Genomic DNA, 23,686 nt, shown 5'->3' on the forward strand with positions numbered 1-23,686 from the left:
TACAAAATCGGATAAAATCAGAATGGTATATGTTATTTTGCATAATATTATCATATAATGTTATGTTTGGTTTTATTGGTCTGTAAATAATTAATTATTATATTAGTTTGTTGTCTTCAAGACCAAGTTTATTATTTTTGTAAAATGTATATTTTACAAGTTATATTATATTAAATTATTATACATAGAAAACGAGTAAATTGGAAAAAAAATACAAAGTTCATAGACCGTATAAATAGAAACTTGCAAAGTGCATTGATGGCCTGATGTGCTAAACGTCAAACCTTCAATGTGTGGAACGCTGATGATAAACCGTCATGGGTTTTGAAATAGTAGACTGTACGGTCTATGAACTTTCTTTTTCTAATTTACTCGTTTTCTATGTATAATAATTTAATATAATAGACCTTGTAAAATATACATTTTGCAAAAATAATAAACTTGTTCTTGAAGACAACAAATTAATATAATAATTAATTATCATGTAATATTAGACTAAATTAATCAGGGAAACATCATATGTATACGTGTTTGATAATAAGAACATGTCACACGTCATTTGTTATCATACCACCCCACATCGAATGAAATCAAATACACATCATGTTCATCCATGCTAACCTAAAAACAGCTTATCGGTTCAATATCAGTCCAAATAATATTGGAAAATTTTACATCTTATATTATGACATCGTATCACACCAACTATAATCAGATCAAATCCAGATATGCTGGCATTTATAACTTAATTAAGTTATCAGTAGTGTGCTCATAAATTACGTTATAAAATCAAAATGGTAAACGATATTTTGCATAATTAGAGATTATATCACATAACATCGTATTAGACTAAACTGATAAGAGAAAACATATACATTCATGTATGATAATAAGATCATGTCACACGCCATCTGCGCCCACTACGTGACGTCGCATTGAGTTAGTTGAGGCCAAATAATTTTGAAAGACAATAAACCATATTATATCAATTCACGTCACACACATGGCATCACTTCAAATAAAATGTATCATAAAAATTTTAGCTTAGGAGGATGTGTATGATGGACTAGGCATCGGTTTTTTCCCAAAAATCAGATGGTTCCTTGCTCAGGCAAGTAGCTTACTGTTTTTGGTTTAAAATTGAGCTACTTATTTGGATTTAATATGTGACACTGTTAATAAATTTTGGTACAAGTATAACAAGCTAAACAACAACACATGCTTCGAATGATGCTGAAAAGCAGCGCTGAGTAGAGTGAAACGACACGGAAAGGAGTTAAATATTTTTGAGCTGCATTAAACAGTGAGTTGAGTGAAATTGTGCTGGGATGCCTAATAGTATTTGTGTTGTTTCCGCTTCGTTGATGAGCTTTGCTGCTGATAAATAAATATACACAAAAGTGTAGGGAAATGTGATAAGGGAAAAAATTAAAAAGGAAAACATCGCACAAAATTGCAAAATAACATCATTTAGGCCCGGTTTGTCAGTTGTTTGTTAAGCTAAGTTTAAACTGAGCTTGCTTAAACTCTAGTCAAATCTAAACTCCAGTTTAATTACTGAGCAGGTGTTCAGTCACAGTTTAAGGCCGCCTTTGGGGTATGCCGTTTTTTGCGGCAACATTGTTTTTTTATTATCTAGATAATTTGTAGATACGGCAACAGCTGGATTTTGTTTACCCAAACATGGGAAAAGTTCTCTAGCGAAATATATATCTAGTTCCGGAAATGATATCCAACATCATTATTTAATTATTCGTAAACCAGATAGTTCTCGAGTTGATATCCAAATTCATTCTCTAGTCACTATCCAACCTTTGAGAAATTTTGTAAAATTACAAGTTTTCCAGTTGATCTTCAACGTCATTAATATTTTCCAATTATTATCCTAATTTCGAGAGATTTTGAGAAATGTACACGTTCTCAGTTCTCAAATGAATATTCAACCCATTTCTCCAGTTGATATCTTCTTTTATACATATATCGGTTTGAGGGTGTGTTGAAAAAATCTCCAAGGTGGTACCACCAAAACCAACAGCTGTTTATTGTGAGAAATAAACACCTGGTTGATAGCAGTAATGAAGCGTAATTAATCAAGAATAAATTATATAGGCGGCCGCCGTGGTGTGATGGTAGTGTGCTCGGCCTACCATCATTGAATCTTACATTTGAGTCCAGTTAGAGAACCACAAGTTGTTAATTACATTTTTTCAACTTAAGTAATAGCATATTTTGCTTTATAAAAAGTTCCCTCTTTTGCTGAGTACGCTATGATTCTCGAGTTGAGCCACTGTTTCGAAACAACTCTTGAGATTTTAGAAGTATGCCTAGTTATCTATATGAGCACTAATGGTACTCAAGCCCAAATGCTTGTTCGGTATATTCGACGCCATTTCGTACGAACTCAAATAACTGATAGGTTAACTAGAGGTTAACCCTTGAATATCGGCGCCTTAAGCTTAGCTTAAACTTCAGTTAAAGTGAACTAAAAAACTGAAGGATAAGTTTAAGCGTAGTTTAACTGACAAACTGAGTTGAGTTTGTACTGAAAAACCGGGCCTTAATAATATAAAAACTACAGTGGCAGCAAAAGAAATTTTCATTAAATTGCATTTTATGCGCATTGAGAAATAGGCGAAAAAACAAATGAGGGAATAGATTTTTTTAAGTCAACAAAAAAAAAATAAATAAAAATAAAAAAATGGAAAAATCATCAAAATTGATAAGCAAAAGCATTGCGCTTGAAAAAATTTAATTCATGCATGACTGCACAGCAAAAGCATTGCAATGTAAGTGAAGGAAATATACATAAATGCAACGCGAAACTCCAAAACGCAGATTGGGGGCACACAGGCACAGTAAAATAATTTGACTACTGTTTTCTTTTTTTCTTGGATTTTTTTCTTGTTTTGTTTTCCATACCAATGCCAAACAAAAATGCTTTTGTCATAAACAATCAGCAAATCAAAGAGTTTTATAGGGATGTGAGAGGGAATAGAATAAGAGTGGCGTTTGATAAGTGCCCGGCCTAGACGTTGAGCGCTTTGGAGTATGAAAAGAGGTTTGACTGATTTTGTGGCCCATGACAAAAATGGAACTTGTGCACCTCATTTTTTCATTGAGTTAAATTTTTTCTATTACACCTAGCCTTACAAGCAAATCCTTCAAATAGATCTAAAAGTTACCCTAAATTATACCACAAAGCTGTTTCGTTTGATTGAAACTTATGGTGTATACTTACCTTTCTCACTCCTTCTCTCTTATACTTATCTCCTTTCTCCCCTGTCTAACTCGCTATTTTTTCTTCTCCTCCCTTTCCTTCTTTTTAATCTATTATTTTACCTCTATCTCCTCCTTTAACCCTCTACTTTGAATCTCCCTAGCTTCCTCCCTCACTTCCATCATTTTCTTCTCCATTTGATTCTGCCTCCGCCCTTCCCTCGCTCTCATCCCATGTCTGTACATATCTGCGTCGGTGTCTCCTTCCCATCCCTTCCAATCTCTTTTTCCTTTTACCTCCCTTTTCCATTCCGCTCAATTTAAAAATCCTTTCTCCTACTAGCCATATATTTTTTTTCCAACGGGTCGGTCCCTGATCCAAGTATTCCCAATAACGAATCAAGCAAAAAGCAAACCGCATCTTAAATAATATTCCATAGAACAAGTCGGTCGCTGCTTCATTTTCCCTCAGAAAGGGCATCCTAAATACAACCAAGACAGAAGTCTTCCCTAATACATATCAAATTTCAAGCTAGTCGAATCATAAACAATTTTTTTTTAAGATCGCAATCTGGTCCACTTTCCGTAAAAGAGTGCAAATCGGATACAAAGTTTCGGAGTAGCCCTGAATGTTTCCGAATATACACAAAATCACTAGTTTAAAAAAAGATCTCAAAACTCGAAGCACATTTTTTCTAGATTACCTTTATTACAGCGTAAGCAATAACTTAACAAAGTTGTATTGAAATCCGATGTATGGTTTGACAGCTCGATTGCATGTCTTTCGTTTTGCGCTATCAAAGAGTTCGTGCTTAATAACACACATACTACATATATGAATGCTTGAGTTCGCTCTCTCACCCCTAACCAGTGAGAATGGAGTTTGTTGCCGGCAGTTTGTTAAACCCACGTGGCAAACTTACCACGCCCATATCATTATAAAACAGCCGCTCCAACCAATCTTATGGAAATCAATCTAATTGGTCAATGGTGCCATACAATAATGCCCAGCCATAACTATACCATAGCCAACAAAATGGTTTTTGATTTATTTAATAATTTGATTTTTGGTTTTTCGCCATATTAATAACCCATAAATATTTCAGTTGAAAAATTGATTAACTCTTTGAATATTTTAGTTTAGTTTTGGGGTGTTATGACGAAGTGACTAATTTTTTGTGGAGTTTGTAAGTAATTGTTTGCATTTTCATTTTTTATACTCAGTTGAGCAGAGCTCACAGAGTATATTAAGTTTGATTGGATAACGGTTGGTTGTACATATATAAAGGAATCGAGATAGATATAGACTTCCATATATCAAAATAATCAGGATCCAAAAAAAATTTGATTGAGCCATGTCCGTCCGTCCGTCCGTCCGTCCGTCCGTCCGTCCGTTAACACGATAACTTGAGTAAATTTTGAGGTATCTTGATGAAATTTGGTATGTAGGTTCCTGAGCACTCATCTCAGATCGCTATTTAAAATGAACGATATCGGACTATAACCACGCCCACTTTTTCGATATCGAAAATTTCGAAAAACCGAAAAAATGCGATAATTCATTGCCAAATGCGGTTAAAGCGATGAAACTTGGTAGATGGGTTGACGTTATGACGCAGAATGGAAAATTAGTAAGATTTTGGACAATGGGCGTGGCACCGCCCACTTTTACAAGAAGGTAATTTAAAAGTTTTGCAAGCTGTAATTTGGCAGTCGTTGAAGATATCATGATGAAATTTGGCAGGAACGTTACTACTATTACTATATATGTGCTAAATAAAAATTAGCAAAATTGGATGAAGAACACGCCCACTTTTTAAAAAAAAATTTTTTTAAATTCAAATTTTAACAAAAAATTTAATATCTTTACTGTATATAAGTAAATTAAGTCAAAATTCAACTCCAGTAATGATATGATGCAACAAAATACAAAAATAAAAGAAAATTTCAAAATGGGCGTGGCTCCGCCCATTTTCATTTAGTGTGTCTAGAATTTTTTTAATGCCATAAGTCGAACAAAAATTTACCAATCCTTTTGAAATTTGGTAGGAGCATAGATTCTATGACGTTAACTGTTCTCTGTGAAAATGGTCGAAATCGGTGGAAGCCACGCCCAGTTTTTATACACAGTCCACCGTCTGTCCTTCCGCTCAGCCGTTAACACAATAACTTGAGCAAAAACGGATATATCTTTACTAAACTTAGCCCACGTACTTATCTGAACTCACTTTATCTTTGTATAAAAAATGGCCGAAATCCGACCATAAGCACGCCCACTTTATCGATATCGAAAATTACGAAAAATTAAAAAAATGCCATAATTCTATACCAAATACGAAAAAAGGGATGAAACATGGTAACTGGATTGGTTTATTGACGCAAAATATAACTTTGGAAAAAACTTTGTAAAATGGGTGTGATACCTACCATATTAAGTAGAAGAAAATGAAAAAGTTCTACAAGGCGAAATCAACAGGCCTTGGAATCTTGGCAGGAATACTTTTAGTTTTATTGAATATATAAATAAATTAGCAGTACCCGACAGATGATTTTCTGGATCACCTGATCCACATTTGGTCGATATCGCGAGAACGCCTTCACATATACATCTAAGGGCCACTCGCTTTTAAAACCCTCATGAGTACCTTTAATTTGATATTCATATCGTACAAACACATTCTAGAGTCAACCCTGGCCCACCCTAATGGCGATATCTCGAAAAGGTCTGCACCTATAGACCTAATGCCCACTCCCTCTTAAAATGCTCAGTAACACCTTTCGTTTGATACCCATATCGTAAAAACATTCTAGAGTCACCCCTGGCCCACCCTAATGGCGATATCTCGAATAGGCGTCCACCTATAGACCTAATGTCCACTCCCTCTTAAAATGATCAGTAACACCTTTCCTTTGATACCCATATCGTACAAACATTCTAGAGTCACCCCTGGCCCACCCTAATGGCGATATCTCGAAAAGGCGTGCACCTATAGACCTAATGCCCACTCCCTCTTAAAATGCTCAGTAACACCTTTCGTTTGATACCCATATCGTACAAACATTCTAGAGTCACCCCTGGCCCACCCTAATGGCGATATATCGAAAAGGCGTCCACCTATAGACCTAATGCCCATTCCCTCTTAAAATGCTCAGTAACACCTTTCGTTTGATACCCATATCGTACAAACATTCTAGAGTCACCCTTGGTCAACCTTTATGGCGATATCTCGAAAAGGCGTCCACCTATAGAACTGAGGATTACTCCCTTTTAAAATACTCATTACCACCTTTCATTTGATACCCATATCGTACAAACACATTCTAGAGTCACCCTGGCCCACCCTAATGGCGATATCTCGAAAAGGCGCCCACCTATAGACCTAGTGCCCACTCCCTCTTAAAATGCTCAGCAACACCTTTCGTTTGATACCCATATCGTACAAACATTCTAGAGTCACCCTTGGTCCACCTTTATGGCGATATCTCGAAAAGGCGTCCACCTATAGAACTAAGGATTACTCCCTTTTAAAATACTCATTACCACCTTTCATTTGATACCCATATCGTACAAACACATTCCAGAGTCACCCCTGGCCCACCCTAATGGCGATATCTCGAAAAGGCGTCCACCTATGGACCTAATGCCCACTCCCTCTTAAAATGCTCAGTAACACCTTTCGTTTGATACCCATATCGTACAAACACATTCTAGAGTCACCCCTGGCCCACCCTAATGGCGACATTTCGAAAAGGCGTCCACCTATAGACCTAATGCCCACTCCCTCTTAAAACGCTCAGTAACACCTTTCATTTGATTCCCATATCGTACAACTAGAGACACCCCTGGTGCACCTTTATGGCGATATCTCGAAACGGCGTCCACCTAGGGAACTAAGGATCACTCCTTTTCAAAATACTCATTAACAGCTTTCATTTGATACCCATATCGTACAAACATATTCTAGAGTCACCCCTGGTCCACCTTTATGGGGATTTCTCGAAAAGGCGTTCACCTATAGAACTAAAGCCCATTCCCTTTTAAAATACTCATTATCACCTTTCATTTGATACCCATATCGTACAACCACATTCTAGAGTCAGCCCTGGTCCACCTTTATGGCGATATCCCTAAATGGCGTCCATCCATAGAACTATGGCCTACTCTCTCTTAAAATACTCTTTAATACCTTCCATTTGATACACATGTCATACAACCACATTCCAGGGTTACCCTAGGTTCATTTTCCTACATGGTGATTTTCCTTATTTTGTCTCCATAGCTCTCAACTGAGTATGTAATGTTCGGTTACACCCGAACTTAGCCTTCCTTACTTGTTTTTTAATAAAATTGACTAATTTTTTAGATAAAGGCACGAATAGCTGATGCCAATAGATTTAATTACGTAAAAATATAGTTATGATTTTGGCGTTATGACTAAGTCAACTTTGCCACGCCTTTAACAGTTTTGAATACGGTTGCCACTTTATTCCATTTGGACCAAAAATGGTCCTTTCCAACCCCATTTGGTCCGCTGGTAGCTTTTATTAAATTTTGGCCCTTTTAGGCAGCAGCCACGATTTTGTTACTTTTCTTTCATTTTCATTGAGGTAAAAATTCACAATATTTGCCATACTTTCATTAACCCATATATAATTATCAAATTACCTCCATGGAATTCCAACCACAAACATTTTTCAGTCAATAAAATGTAGCAGAACAATGAAATTTCACCTAGGAGGTAATTTAGGCGAGGCGTTAAAAAGAAAAGAGTTGGGTTTTAGGGCAAGTGATTAAATATTTCGATCGGTTATCAAACACTTTTCGTGATAGATCTTTTTCACTCGTCGTGCTAAAATAATTTATTTTAAATGTACGTGTGCGTTTAAGAATTTTAGCAGGGCTAGCCACTGGTGGAACCATTACGATAACCGTCCAGTTAAATGAATTGAGAACTAAGTAAAATAATAAACCTAATTTGTTTTATGTTTGTAGTACTTGCCACACACTTAATTTATGTTCAAGCATACCGAGGATTGCGAAGGAATTCAAAATTTTTCACAAAGAAATTCTATGTAAAAATTTTGAAAGCGTCACACAGCTCAAAGTAGCTCAATCAGTTCAGGGAATTCCAGGACTATTGTAGTATTAATCCACGCAAGATACTTGAAAACTAAATAGATTGGCATAAGAAATATTTTAACTGGAAGTAAAGCAGAAAATGTAAAAGAGATTTGATTTGGTAAAAATGTTTTGTTTTAAGTTATTCCCGTAGGCCAATAAAAAAACGGTTAACTAATTTCTAGTACCTTATTAAATGTAATCAGGTTCCGTTGTTGCACATTTGAAACTTTTAAGACGTTTGATTTTTAATCTGAGACCTGGGACTCACCCTTACTGAATCTAAGCTCTGATATGGATTTTTAGCGTTTAGGGGAAACAATTGTTTTTGTTTTTATCGGCCTACTGATAAATGATTCAAGGTTAGATTCGAGCTCAAGGCCAGAACAATAATTTTTTTCTAATGATAATTATTGTTATTTTTTAATTTTTCTAAATTTGAAAAATTGTATTTTGTTTTTGGAATAGTAAGTAGAAAATTTTTCAGGCAACTTGCCATAGCTGTGCAGATAGATCCATTTCGAAGGGTGCTAAGCCTTCATCATCAGTACCTTTAGGCATGCTGCGCTAACCATTTAGCTATACAGCGGTGGTTTGTTTGACTGGCAAATTGCTACTCCTATACCTTTTCACAAACTATATTTATTCAGTGTTGTGCCATCTGGTGCAAATCACTGATAATGCTGGATTTGTATTGTTCCAAAAACAAAATACAATTTTTCAAATTTAGAAAAATTAAAAAATAACAATAATTATCATTAGAAAAAAATTATTGTTCTGGCTTTGAGCTCGAATCGAACCTTGAATCGTTTAGGGGAAAATTTATAAAGTTATAAAAATGGCATTAAGAAAACTACTTCGAAGAATTGCTTCGTTTCATTTATGATTTACTGAGCTTGCCACATAGTTCGGAAACAACAGAACACAAGTTTTCGAACCGTTTCGAATAAATCCTAACTGCGCTATACATTTTATGTCATTACAGAAGTAAGAGCTTTGTCAGCAAAACTAGGTACAAAACGTTTGATAAGTGAAAGACATAGACTCATTCTTAAAATATGAAAAAGTAACACCTAAAAGTACATTTTATTTTTTTTATGCAGTTTGAATTAAAGCAAAGTCTCCTATTCACTACGTTTGGTAAAATTTTGTTTAGGAAACAATGATAACACATTAAATTTTATATTTTACAACGAACCACAACAAAACAAAAAAATTTTCCTTTTTTTGAGATTTGGTCCTTTTTATACTCAGTTGAGCAGAGCTCGCAGAGTATATTAACTTTTATTGGATAACGGTTGGTTGTACAGGTATAAAGGAATCGATATAGACCTCCATATATCAAAATCATCAGTATCGAAAAAAAAATTGATAGAGCCATGTCCGTCCGTCCGTCCGTCCGTTAACACGATAACTTGAGTAAATTTTGAGGTATCTTGATGAAATTTGGTATGCAGGTTCCTGGGCACTCATCTCAGATCACTATTTAAAATGAACGATATCGGACTATAACCACGCCCACTTTTTCGATATCGAAAATTTCGAAAAATTGAAAAAGTGCGATAATTCATTACCAAAGACGGATAAATCGATGAAACTTGGTAGGTGAGTTGAACTCATGACACAGAATACAAAAATTAGTAAACTTTTGAACAACGGGCGTGGCACCGCCCACTTTTATAAGAAGGCAATTTAGAAGTTCTGCGAGCTGTAATTTGGCAGTCGTTGAAGATATCATGATGAAATTTGGCAGGAGCGTTACTCCTATTACTATATGTATGCTTGATAAAAATTAGCAAAGCCGGAGAACGACCACGCCCACTTAAATAAATTTTTTTTAAAGTTATTAGTTATACCATATTAAGTAGAAGAAAATGAAAAAGTTCTGCAGGGCGAAATCAAAAGCCCTTGGATTGTTAGCAGGAATACTGTTCGTGGTATTACGTATATAAATAAATTAGCGGTACCCGACAGATGATGGTCTGGGTCACCCTGGTCCACATTTTGGTCGATATCTCGAAAACTCCTTCACATATACAACTACCACCACTCCCTTTTAAAACCCTCATTAATACCTTTAAATTCGTACAAACACATTAGAGAGTCACCCCTGGTCCACCTTTACAACGATATCCCGAAAAGGCGTCCACCTATAGAACTAAGGCCCACTTCCTTTCAAAATACTCATTAACACCTTTCGTTCGATACTCATATTGTACGAACGCATTCTAGAGTCACCCCTGGTCCACCTTTATGGCGATGTCTCGAAAAGGCGTCCACCTATAGAACTAAGGCCCACTCCCTTTTAAAATACTCATTAACACCTTTAATTTGATACTCATATCGTACAAACAAATTCTAGAGTCACCCCTGGTCCACCTTAATGGCGATATCTCGAAAAGCCGTCCACCTATAGAACTAAGGCCCACTCCCTTTTAAAAAACTCATTAACACATTTCACTTGATACCCATATCGTACAAACAATTCTAGAGTCACCCCTGGTCCACCTTTATGGCGATATCTCGAAAAGGCGTCCAACTATAGAACTAAGGCCTACTCCCTTTTAATATACTCATTAGCACCTTTCATTTGATACCCATATCGTACAAACAAATTCTAAAGTCAGCCCTGGTCCACCTTTATGGCGATATCCCTAAATGGCGTCCACCTAGAGAACTATGGCCCACTCCCTCTTAAAATACTCTTTAATGCCTTCTATTTGATACACATGTCATACAAACACATTCCAGGGTTACCCTAGGTTCATTTTCCTACATGGTGGTTTCCCTTATTTTGTCTCCATAGCTCTCAACTGAGTATGTAATGCTCGGGTACACCCGAACTTAGCCTTTAACTTAACTTTAATAGGTCATGAAAAAACCCTTAAAAATCAAAGTCAAAAAAAGTAAAAAAAAAAAATGAAATTTCGCAGGCTCGAAAATTATTCTTTTGGGTATGCGTAGTGAAACTTTTTTGCTGCCCCAAACCCTATCGAAAAATCGATGGCGCGACATTCCAGTCAAACAAACCACCGCTGTATAGCTAAATGGTTAGCGCAGCATGCCTAAAGCGTACTGATGATCAAGGCTTAGCACCCTTCGAAATGGATCTATCTGCGCAGCTATGGCAGGTTGTCTGAAAAATTGTCTACTTACTATTCCAAAAACAAAATACAATTTTTCAAATTTAGTAAAATTTTAATGTATGCCGACGACGTAAAACTCTTTAAGTCATACGCGTCGGTTGAAGAACGTTCTGTACTCCATGTGGATTTAAATCGTTTAGTTACTTGGTGTAATGCGAATTTTATGCCTCTCAACATAGAAAAATGTAAATCCATGTGTTTTTCACGTGGGAACATACAGCCAGCTTCCTACACAATTAATGGCCAAACTCTGGAAAGCGTTGATGTTTTTGTCGACTTGGGAGTTACAATGAATTGCAAACTTACTTTCAACACTCATACTAATGCCACAGTCAATAAGGCAAGAGGAGTTTTAGCATTTGTGAAAAGATGGGCAAAGGAGTTTAATGATCCTTACGTTACAAAAACCCTTTTTACATCATTGGTGAGGCCGATATTAGAGTATGGATCGATAATTTGGAATCCGCGTTATCAAGTTCATGTGGATAGAGTAGAATCAACTCAAAAACTGTTTTTACTTTTCGCCTTGAGAAATCTTCAATGGGACTCTCCGTATAATCTTCCTCCTTACACTAATCGATTAAAACTAATAAATCGTCCTACACTTGCAAGTCGTAGAGAAATGCTAGGTGTACTATTTATGGCTAGACTTTTAAATGGATCGATTTCAAGCCCATTTCTTTTGAACGAAGTAAATTTGAATGTTTCAAGGCTTTATAAACCTATAATTCTTAAACAATTCAGAAACAATTTCCAACTACACGAACCTTTTCTATGTTTGTGTGAAGATTATAACTCTCACTCGAGAATAATTGTTGTTTGGACTCGCTCTTTGCCATAAAAAAGACGGTTCTATCTTCTCTTAATAATTAAAAAATTATATTTATACTTTTAGTCTATTGTATTTTGTGAATCTATATTTCTCAGCTGATGAGTTTCTCTGTAGCTGAGCGGTTTTAGATCTCGGCGCTTAAGAAGCCACTGCCCCTCAAAGACTCGGTAACAAAAAATTATAAACAACACATAAATAAGAATTAGGATACAAAAAAAAAACACAAAAAAAAAAAAGTATGTATGAATTAAAAAAAAAAAACAGGATTAGCCTGGTTTCATTGGGGCACTTGAGGGCAGTGCGCTGTCACAACGTCCGAGAAAAAAAAAATATAATATACAATGAAAAATAATGGAATAAAAACAAATATATATGTTTTCAAAGGCCCAAACGAGTGAAGTGCAATGCAACTGCGCCATAGAGTAGAAAAGATCACTTTTTACGGTTATGTTTTTCAGCATAGCTAAAAAAGATTTCTCCACTGTTATAAAGTACGATATAAATATATTGACAATTACCTTAGTAGTATGGTTTCATTTGACTTGAAAAAAGTTTCATTTGAAATGAAAAAAGTTTCATTTAATTTTTAGGTCAAATGAGACTTTTTTCATTTAAAATGAAAAAAGGTTCATTTGAAATGAAAAAAGTTTCATTTAAAATGAAAAAAGTTTCATTTGATCTGAAAATGCTGTAAAGTATTAAATAAGTAACAGATGACATAAGCTCAAATCATTCTCTTGGGCGTTTTTTAAACATGTTTAAATTGTTTGTTTAAATTTTCGCTACTGCTTGTTTTTATTTATTTTTGTGACTGCCGCATTCAAAGTAATCAAGTGGCCAATGCTTGGCTACGGTTGTCGTGGTTGGCTTTGCTTTATTGCGGTTCTGGTCTGTAGACGCCGTGTTGAATGTAATCAGCCCTATTATCTCTAATTCTGTTGCATTGCAAGCAGTTGAGGTAATGCTTGGCCCTGTTGTAAAATTTAATTAGATATATTAAATTAAAATCAACATTTAAAGACTAGAATTGGAAAAATCGGTTTGTTAGATTTGATGTTTTGTTTGAAGGAAAACAGGGCCCTTAATTTTTTATTTGAAAGTTGAAGTAATAAAATGAAGAAAAAAATCAATACTTCTTTGTTGTTGGTTTTTCGTTTTATATTTTATTCAACCAAATAAATGAAACACTACTTTTTAAAAAAAAAACGCAGCTTTTTGGAAAAGATATGGTCTCCTTTCTTTATCCTTACACCACATTCCTATCGACCTTCACTCGTATCAACAAATATTGCAATTTAAATTAAATTATTTAATCCAACTGTAAATGTGTGCGCATGTATTTGCAATTACTTTTCGCTTTTTGAAGCTTTTCCACCAAATTCATTCAAACTCCAACAAATCACAAATTCAGAAATCCTGCAAATCTAACAACGTCACGTACACACTCCATATAACCAATTCATAAATTGCAATTGCGCACTAATAATTTTCTAAATGCAGCTTTGTTCAAAATACTCGTATACAAATACTCTAAGAATTGAAAATTATTTGGTGTGCTTTTACTTACACATTACTCTCATGCAGAGGACGTGCCAGCCACGCGAGCGTATGATGAGCATGGGCAGGAAAAGCGGACGTGCTACTACCGTAGCGGATGGGCACGCATTCATAGTTAAGCAGGCAAACAAGGAACTGTTCAATTTGGGTGCACAACAGCAAAGGACTTATGTACATATTTAGAAGTAGGAAATGACAAGTGGTGCACACTAACTACATATTATATGTATGTTTATGTACATTAGAGTGTGCCTTATTTTGCAACTTTTTTCTGCGAACCAATAAAGTCGTTACATATCGTCGGTACAATTCCAAAGTAACGAATGTGCCATTTTTGTTTAAACCAAATATTATATATGTCAAATATTGCAAAGCGAAAACAACAATGTGCAATTTAAAAAAAAAAAATAAAAATAAAATAAAAAATCATTTTTTCAATTAACTTTACTTAGTGGTTTACAAAAGTAAACCTTCTAATAGTGGTTGAAAAATATAAAATTAAATCTCTATTTGTTAAGTATCTATATTTAACAATATCTTACGAATTTTTCTCAACACATCAAATACCTATGCACATTCGTGACTTTGGCATTGGACCGACGATATGTGATATGCCAATAACTTTAAGAACAGTCAAACAGGTAGATGTTTTAAGCCTCGTTGGAATACTGAAAGAAAAAAGGCGTAGGTACTAGCGAAATTTGATATGTAGAGCTTTCCCAGGGGTGGTTTAACAACAAAAGAGGTAAGTTTATCAGCAACAAATAATTTCGTCGGCATCTTATCGGTTACAACTAACCCGACAAGTTGATTTATATTATCGGCTCAATATCGAAAGCGAAATGATCAGTTTCTAACTAGTTTCTTATGAGCTTTTTATTGACTGGTTAGAAATATGTCATCAATTTTTAAAAAAAGAATTCGCCGTATCTGTTTCTTAACAGACCGATAGATCGTCGATACCAAATCGGTAATACGACCATAGCAAATTGCTAATCCGATAATCAATCGCTATATTTTGGAAAACTGATAACTTTTCGTTGTAATTAATTTTTGATAACATGTGGATAATTTTTCGATAGCAAGTCGAGAATTTTTCAATAAATTTTGGATTAAAAAATTTGATTCTTTTATTATAAACATTCGCTAAGTTTTCGAAATAAATGGGCGTCACATGCTTTAAAGTTGGGCCTCGTTAGTAACAGCAAGTGCAGGAAGTTTGAGCTGCAGGTAGAAATGTTTGAGCACATTTTGTGTTCATGTCCTGTGCTCGCCTGGTCAAGGCTCCAGCTATTAGGTGTGGCAGAGTTGCCAGATCTCGAGGCAGCAATAAAGCGTGATCCTAGAAAACTGCTAGTATTTGCCAAGTGGATGGAGTTATTCTATGACATATGTCGTGGCACTTGATTGGGGTTCTTCGGTTTGGTCATCAAACAAATTCTGTTAACACTATAGACACATTAAGTCGACGTGAGGTCTTTATTCAATCTAACCTAACCATAGCATGCCAACAGTTAATCGGCAACACTGCGTTAACAAGTCTGTACAAGGCGCGATAAACCTCCGAAGAGAGTTTAGGAAGATCCTCTCCTCCAATTCGCGTCGTGCTCCTTTTCAATTTATCCTCAAAACTGGCAAGACAATACCTATATATTTTACGCCGATTCCGAACTGTATCTGCAAAGCAGATGGACTTTTCATGGCACAATTACATTCGGAAAGTTTGCAAATTACTGCCGAGGGCGACCACGGTTACAAAAGCTTTTTATCTAAACAAAAGAATTTTATTTCTAAGATTTTGATGTTGCCTTTCCCGGAAGTTGAGTCGGTCGGTGTGGTAAGCGAAGCACACAGGTATCACAACACCACGGTGGCCGCCAAGTTGATACCGTTTAGATATTTGATAACTTTTGATAACATATCGATCAATTTTTGTTAGCAGCTACTCACAATCTGTTTATTCTGAATTGACCATTTCAATCGTCCACAAAAAAAAAAAAAAAAAAAAAAAAAAAAAAAAAATTACTACTACTTACCCAAAGAATAGTAATGAAAACTGTTAAAATAACAGATTTCCGTCAACATTTGATTAACTGTGAAGGTTGTTGATATGACACAGATAATTCGCTGCTACATTTGTATAATACTGTCATTGTTCGCTGTTGAAATTGCTAATGAAATCAGTTATTTTAATATTGTTACGAATATTAGCAACACTAAGGGTACTGCCATCTCTATGCCGATGCTAAGCAGCGCCTTATATGCACATCTATAAATCAATCATTATGTATCAACATAAACGAATCAATCATTATGTCTACACATATATACGTACACGTAGCGGAGAAGAGATACACAAACACATGCAGATATCTTATCTGAGATGCTCGCGAAAGTATGCAATTGTAATTGTGGAAGTGCCGCTCACAAACACGCGCATATGAGAAGCTATACATATGCATCTGTAGTTATAATTATATGGCAGTAACTAAGTAAATTCTGGAAGCGCCTAGAAGATGCAACGAGGAAATCACAGAGTATAAAAGCACCAAAGGTAGAGGCGCTGCAATCAGTTTTCGATTAAGCACGCTCTCTGTCGGACAATAGTTGAGTTATTTATTGTGAAGTACTTTAATAAAGGCCATTTTGCATTACTGAATAGTGGTATTGTTTACTCAACAGTTTAGTGATTGGAACCTTAGTAGAAGATTTGCACATAAGAGGATTTGCAGTAAATTCGTTACAATATAAACATCAGTTAGAATGGTTGAGAATCTGTTATTTGTACAGAATATTGTTAGCTTTAGACCAATAGTTTCTCTTCTGTTAAAAAATAAATGTAACAACTTTGTTCTTTTGACAAAAAACTCTGTTGAATTAACCACAATGTGATCAGTTTTACCAAATGTCTGCTAACTCAAGAACCACAAACCCGATTTGTATATTTAAATAGCCTCATATTTTTCAGTCAAGATCCACTTTGATTGAGTTTAATCCAATAGCTGCTGAAACATATTCTCTTCTGTGAATTCATTTATCCATTCGGTTTCTTTGTTTTTCTCTAAAATTTGAATTCAGTGAAACCTTATATGTAATGGAAGCTGGATGAAGTGGGAGCTTTCTCCTTGATTTTTATCAGTTTATGTATAAGACACACTCTATTGTACATGCAGAAATTCCTTATAGGCATTTGTTGCTCCTTGTAGTGTGGAAAGGTATGTGTGTATGTAATAGACACAAATCGTTCAGAGAGGCTTTTGTGATTCCAAAATTATGGCTGTGTTTGACTATAAGGGCACATCAATACTTCAGTGTTTCAATTTAGCCTTATAAGTTCAATTTATGAAAATACTAGTTTTATTGTATATTATTATTGTTATTATTATTATTATTTTGGACCGTTGTGTATAAGTATTTTTATATTATTGTATTTTGTTTTCCAATAACTTATCGATTATCTATTATATTCAGTTTCGATTGATAGCTCCTAATACCTTGAGGGGACTTTTGTGCCATATCACGAAGTCACGCCTTCCTAGTAACTATGATCGGGCTAGTCTGCAATAAGCAGCTTAAACAAATTGCAGAGTGGTTATGTGACATGCCCCTCTAACCTTGCCGTACAAAATTTAGAGCAACTCAACTTGAACAAAGCATCGTACAAGAAGGGCTTAGTTGCACTATAAGCAACTATTTTGGAGCCGGTGGATAGCAAGTGGATAACGTATTAATTTTTTTTTTTATAAAGGATCTTTCTAGAAATTGTTGTATGGTCAAGTTTAGGTTAGGTTTGTTGGTAGCTACCCTGATAGGTGAATCTCACTTGGTCAACAGGAAGGTCCGTTGTGATACCACATACAATAAAATAATGGTGACGAAGGTATAGCTACTTAGAGAATCGTTGGGTAGCAACGATAAAGTTCCGAATGATACCGATCTCAACCTTAGATAAATCCTCGGGAGATCCAAGTGAGTCGCGATCGAAATACTTTAGCCTAGTTCAGGAATAAAGTTATTTGATGATTCCACCACATCATCCTCCATACAGCTGCAGAAGAATGGAGTCTCGAGTATATTGAAATGTACCGCATGGATACCCATGGGACAGTGCGATGTCAAAACCCCAATGACCATTGATAGGTGAGCCTTTGTGAACCCCATTATTTCGACAGACCTCCTGCTATCCACTTTCGGCCAGAAAGATATTGCTACCCTGCAAGAGGTGGTGTCCGCCCAACGTTTGCTGAGTTGACACGAGGCCCAGCTATGGAGGAGCAAACCTTAATCGCAGCAACTTCCACTTGGAATACACTGTAGTGATCAGCCAACTTAAACGTGCGCCTTACATTTAGCTCTTTACAAAACGATATTTTAGAATGAAAGTCGACCCAAAATGTTAACTGCTGTTTTCCGGCCTTATGATATAAGAGCTCATTATGGATGACCACGTGGCTGCAGTTTTCACGCTAGTTCGACTGTCCACTACGTTATGAAACACGGTCATTAGTTCTACTGTCTTGGGAAAGCTTTAGCTTTACCACTTTGAGTGTTATTGTGAAGGACAAAGCCTCACCTGGTAAATATATGTGCCTACGTATTCACATTTGTAAAAGGACCTGTAACGTGTTGGTGATATTTAAACATAGTTGATAGGCTATAATAAATGTGATTCATTCCAAGGGACCAGTTGAGATAGGGCCGCCAACTTTAGGAAATGTGAAAACGGGAGACTTGTGCGATGAACGATGAATTGTGAAAATCAAAATTAATGATGAATCCTCTTCCCCACTCCTCTCTCGCGGGAATGACTGGGGCGCAGTTTTTATAGGGAGCAGTTAACGACATACAATATTCCGTCCGATAAAGTGGAACATAGTAAGAAGGCTATAGTGTCCGAAGTCAGAAAGCCCATAGCCCATATTATAAAGCCTGACCATCGACCTTATTTCCGACAATATCTACATGATATTCAGTGCCAAGGTAGGTGTTGTTCTGAGAGCGCCACTGATACCGATCGGACGGACGGCACGTTGCACTGACACTAGCATTTTGGAGGTGTGCAGTGCTTTCCACCAGACCAACACCCCATAGAGCAGAATCGGTTTGACTACCATCTCATAAAGCCAGTGCACTACTCCTGGCGAGAGTTGCCATCTCTTTCCGATAGCCCCCTGTAGCAGTAAAAGGCAACCGCTGCCTTCCTGGCCCTATCTTCCACATTGGGTCTCCAGGACAGTTTCTTGTACAAAACAATCCCCAAATATTGAACCCTATTAGAAAGTACCAATGGTATCACATTACAAATTTCAATGCATATAGGGAAATATGAATATCTGGGTATATAAACCGCTCGCTCACGTGGCTTGGATTGCCTGCCACGTGCTTTAACCACTTATCATTAAACACCCGGTGCTTAAACGCAAATTAAATGAAAGACAAAATAAATAGCCTAAACATCATCTGATGTCATAAACAAGGATTAAATTGAGTGACATTTAAGTAGTAATTTCGAGCTTTATAGCTTTCTAAAATGTTTTATTTTACTTTGTGCACACCCGCAATGACAGCGTAAAAGGTGAACTCTTTTACAATGTGCTTTAAGATAATTGTTCAGCGAGTAAAATTGTGCTTGTCGCTTCCTCCTACTTTTTGCTCATCCTGCCTTTATAGATTTCACTTTTAAATATCACTCCTTTTCTGTTGCTTTTACATACACACATGCACATACATATTTACGCTGTTTATTGCATTTTATGTTGCGGAAATGGTAACGGATATCTGCAGTTACTGCTTTTTGTTTGTTGCTGTAACGCACTTGACTGCAGCCAATGGCAATAAAAATAGCACGTGTTCAAAAGCCAAATGGTTACCAACATATGGTGTATAGTAAAAACAGCAGCAGATATTTCCACCGCATGCAAAATGGTTGGACATTTTCAGCTTTTTACTACTTATTATACAAACATACTTTCGTAGATACATATCTACATGATGGTATAAACATTATTTCCCTTTACAATGTTCCTGTTTTCTTAGCAACAACATGTACTCCTTTATTGTCACTGGCGATGAAAATTACTCTAGATACATACAATTTATCTATATACATACGTATGTATGTATATATTGTATATGTATGTATGACACAGCCTGACAAAATACCGAGTCTCATTTGAATTTTGCGCTGCTAGCACCAGAATATTGCACATAAGTTGAATGCATTTACCGGTGACATTGTTCGAGTGGTTGTTAAACACAAGGACTTCTCAGCAAATTTTGCTCTTTATATGCCATTTCCGCGTACTATGAATAGAGTTATTGGTTGACTACAGAGCGTAGTAGTAGGTCGGTTATGGTATGTGGTAAGTTTACTATTATGATGCCTACTAGTTGGTATTTGAACTATTTGAAAACTTGAATGATTTTGTAATAAACTTGGTGAAGTTCCGCATGAGATATTCAAATTAGTAAAGTGTTATTGGAATTTCAAGTAGTGCATTAGTTCACTTGGATGCAATGAAGCAAATTTTATTGATATCTTTATATATAAAAATCACGTGTCACATTGTTTGTCCGCGTTGGACTCCTAAAATACTAAACCGATTTTGAATTTGTTTTGCACCCCGTGTGTAGTTTGATCTAACTTGAAATATAGGATAGGTTATATCTCAGTTTATTGTCGCAATATTATTTTATTGCAAATTTTTTTATATGTTTATACGTAATAATAAAATGTTACGTATACAGAGTAGTACTCATATTTTCAGGTGGTGCGGATATGCTTCCGTGTAATTGGTTGGTGTTTAATTAAACAACGTGCTTATCAATAAAAAATATTATAGCGAATGATATCAAGTATAGCACATCAACAGGCCTGGCAAGAGGGGGGGGGGGGGGGCGGTGGGATAACCCACGGACACGGGTTTCTGGGGGGGCCCGCGATTTAGAAGTACTAAGAATTTTTTTTTTAGTTCAGGAGAGTCTTTAGTTGTTCCATGTGTAATTTTTAAGGCGAATTTCAAAAGCAACGAATATCTCCGTTTCGATTTATTATTATAGTGAATTGTGTAAAATAAAAATCTATATATATAAAAGGAAAGGCTAAAATGCGTCGGTCGATTTTGTTCAAACGTGGACCCGGGTACCGCTATATGTATATTATGTAGTCAAATGAAAGCTGCTGATGAGTACTTTAGTACAGAGTAATATATTACACCGCTTGGCGACTAGGGTCTCAAAATATAGGCCAAACCGTGGACCCGGATACCCCTAGAATGTGTGGGTAATATGGATATGAAAGGAAAGCTGTTGCTGTGAACTCTAAAGTAATTTTCATTGTGATATTCGATTTAGTCGCAGCAACCTGGAAAACTGATAAATATGCCGAAATAGAAACATGAATTAATAATACCCACACATCTATTTACATACGTCCTATTCGATTTGCCTGAAATTTGTTATAAAAATTTGCCTATATTAGTATTTAAGATTCTTTTTTCGGGAAAGTAGACCAGAGACGGACTAGACTGGAATTAGGACTAGGACTGGGACTGACACTCGGAGTGGGACTGGAACCGGGACTGGAAGAAAATATATACCACCCTCTGGGATAGGCAATAAGGGATGAAGAAGAATGAGAAGAACGTGAGAGAAGAGAAAAGAGAGGAGGAGAAGGAGACTGAGAAAGAAATAGAATGAGAAGAAAATGGAGATAGATGGAGAGAAAAGGACGGACGGAGGAGTGAATAAAAGGATCAGGAAAAGGTGAAGAGGGGTGGGGGGAGGGCAGACTTAGATGGAAAAAGCTTATTAAAATGTATGCAGATAGGCCAAATTTAGGGCAGAACAACATCTGTCGGGTCTTCTAGTTTACTTATAAAAAAGGATAGGTATTTTATCGCTATTCAATATCTTTTTATATTAAACTATCAGACCCGTCAGACGTTGTTCTGCCCTAAATTTGGTCTATCTACATAAATTTTAATAAGCTTTTTCCGTCTAACTCTGCTCCCCCCTCCCCCTCACTTTTTCTTAATCCTTTTATTCACTCCTCCCTCCGTCTTTTCGCTTCATCTATCTCTATCTTCGTCTCACTCTATCTCTTTCTCAGTCTCCTTCTCCTTCCATCTTTTCTCTTCTCTCAAGTTTTTCCCACTCATCTTCATTCCTTATTGCCAGGCAAATCGAATAGGACGAATGTAAATAGTTATGTGGGTATTATTAATTCATGCCTTTATTTCGGCTTCGCAAGCATATTTATCAGTTTTGCCAGGTTGATGCGACTAAATCGAATATCACAATGAAAGTTACTTTAGAGTTCTCAGCAAAAGCTTCCATTTGATATTCCTATATTCCCTCCACCAATTTTTAGCCAAATATGTTCATCCGTTCCTTCCTCTTCAATCACTCTTTATCTATTAAAAAAAAACGCATCAAAATCCGTTGGGCATTTTTAAAGGTTTAAGCATTCAAAAGGACATAGGGACAGAAAAAGCGACTTTGTTTTATACTATGTAGTGATGTGCATCCATATATACCTATAAACCTATGGCCGAAGTTAAATAACGCAGCGAATGCTATGTGTATATACGTATGTGTCGCATCATGTCTCACTCAAAAGTAATTTGCTCGCACAGTTGACACCGAACAATCACACACACGAATTTTTTTGGTAATAATGTTACTTTTGTTTAAACAATTTTGCTGATATAAGAAAGGCATCAAGTAATTTTTTTGATGCAGATTAAAGGTAGATATTTCAAAGTTTTACCGAAAAGTAGAATTTTTTAAATCCATCCATCCGTTTATGAGTTATAGCTGTGTAAAAAAAAATTTATGATTTTTTACTACATTTTGGCAATTTGCCACGCCCCTATCACATATATCTTCAAATTATATTAACTCTAACATCTCACGTAGCTAAGCTTTAAAATGCAAACAACCGTTTTAAAATCGGAGCATTCTGTGTGAAGTTATGTGCATACATGGCATTTAGCGACTTTATTTTATAAGATTTATAGATTACCGGGGCAACTCGTGGCACACTACTCCACCCCCAATCCTCTCGCATGGTGTGTATTCATCCGTGAACAGCTTCACCCGACTCCCTTACCATATTTATTCCGCACTCCATTCCACCCTGAAGGAAATGTAATGTACGAAGGGCACCGCTATTTCCAACCATCACCGATCGCTATATTGCTTTCAATCGTTTGACCGAGCAATAACTGTCCACGGCTCTCCACCAGACCAGAATGCCATAGAAGAAAATTGGCTTGGCCAAAATATAGTATAGCCAATGTACCACAATAGAAGTGAGTCCGTAGCGTTTGCAAATTGCCACCCTGCTTCACTAAAAGGCAAAGGCAAGCGAAGCCTTCCTAGCCTTATCCTTCCAAAGTACTGAGCCAGTGGTTATCTTTATTCAGGAATATTGTACCTCCGCATAAACAAAATCAGGGTTCAATTTGCTAAGGCTAATAAATTGATACGACACCCAGGTAGCCCTGTGAAACATCTTTCAGTGTATTCAGAAATTTACCTCTGACAAAAATGGCAAGGTCTTTTGCATAAGACACCAGTTGGCAGCTGATCTTAAGTCTTGGGGCGAAACGTTTGAGCTTTCCCCCATCTTTTGAAAATAATTGCTGTAAATATTAGCCATCTAGCTGCAAGAAACCTCTTAGATAACGATGCGTAGAAATTGTTGCATTCGGCCCGGTAGAATTTTACGGCTTAAAAGAGTTAATGGCCGCTGCAAGTTGGCTTGGTATCTGCGCTACCCCTTGTATGGTTATGGGAATTAGCACCGGGTCA

This window comes from Eurosta solidaginis, chromosome 1 (genome assembly GCF_040869045.1).
Source record: "Eurosta solidaginis isolate ZX-2024a chromosome 1, ASM4086904v1, whole genome shotgun sequence".
Lineage (NCBI taxonomy): Eukaryota > Metazoa > Arthropoda > Insecta > Diptera > Tephritidae > Eurosta > Eurosta solidaginis.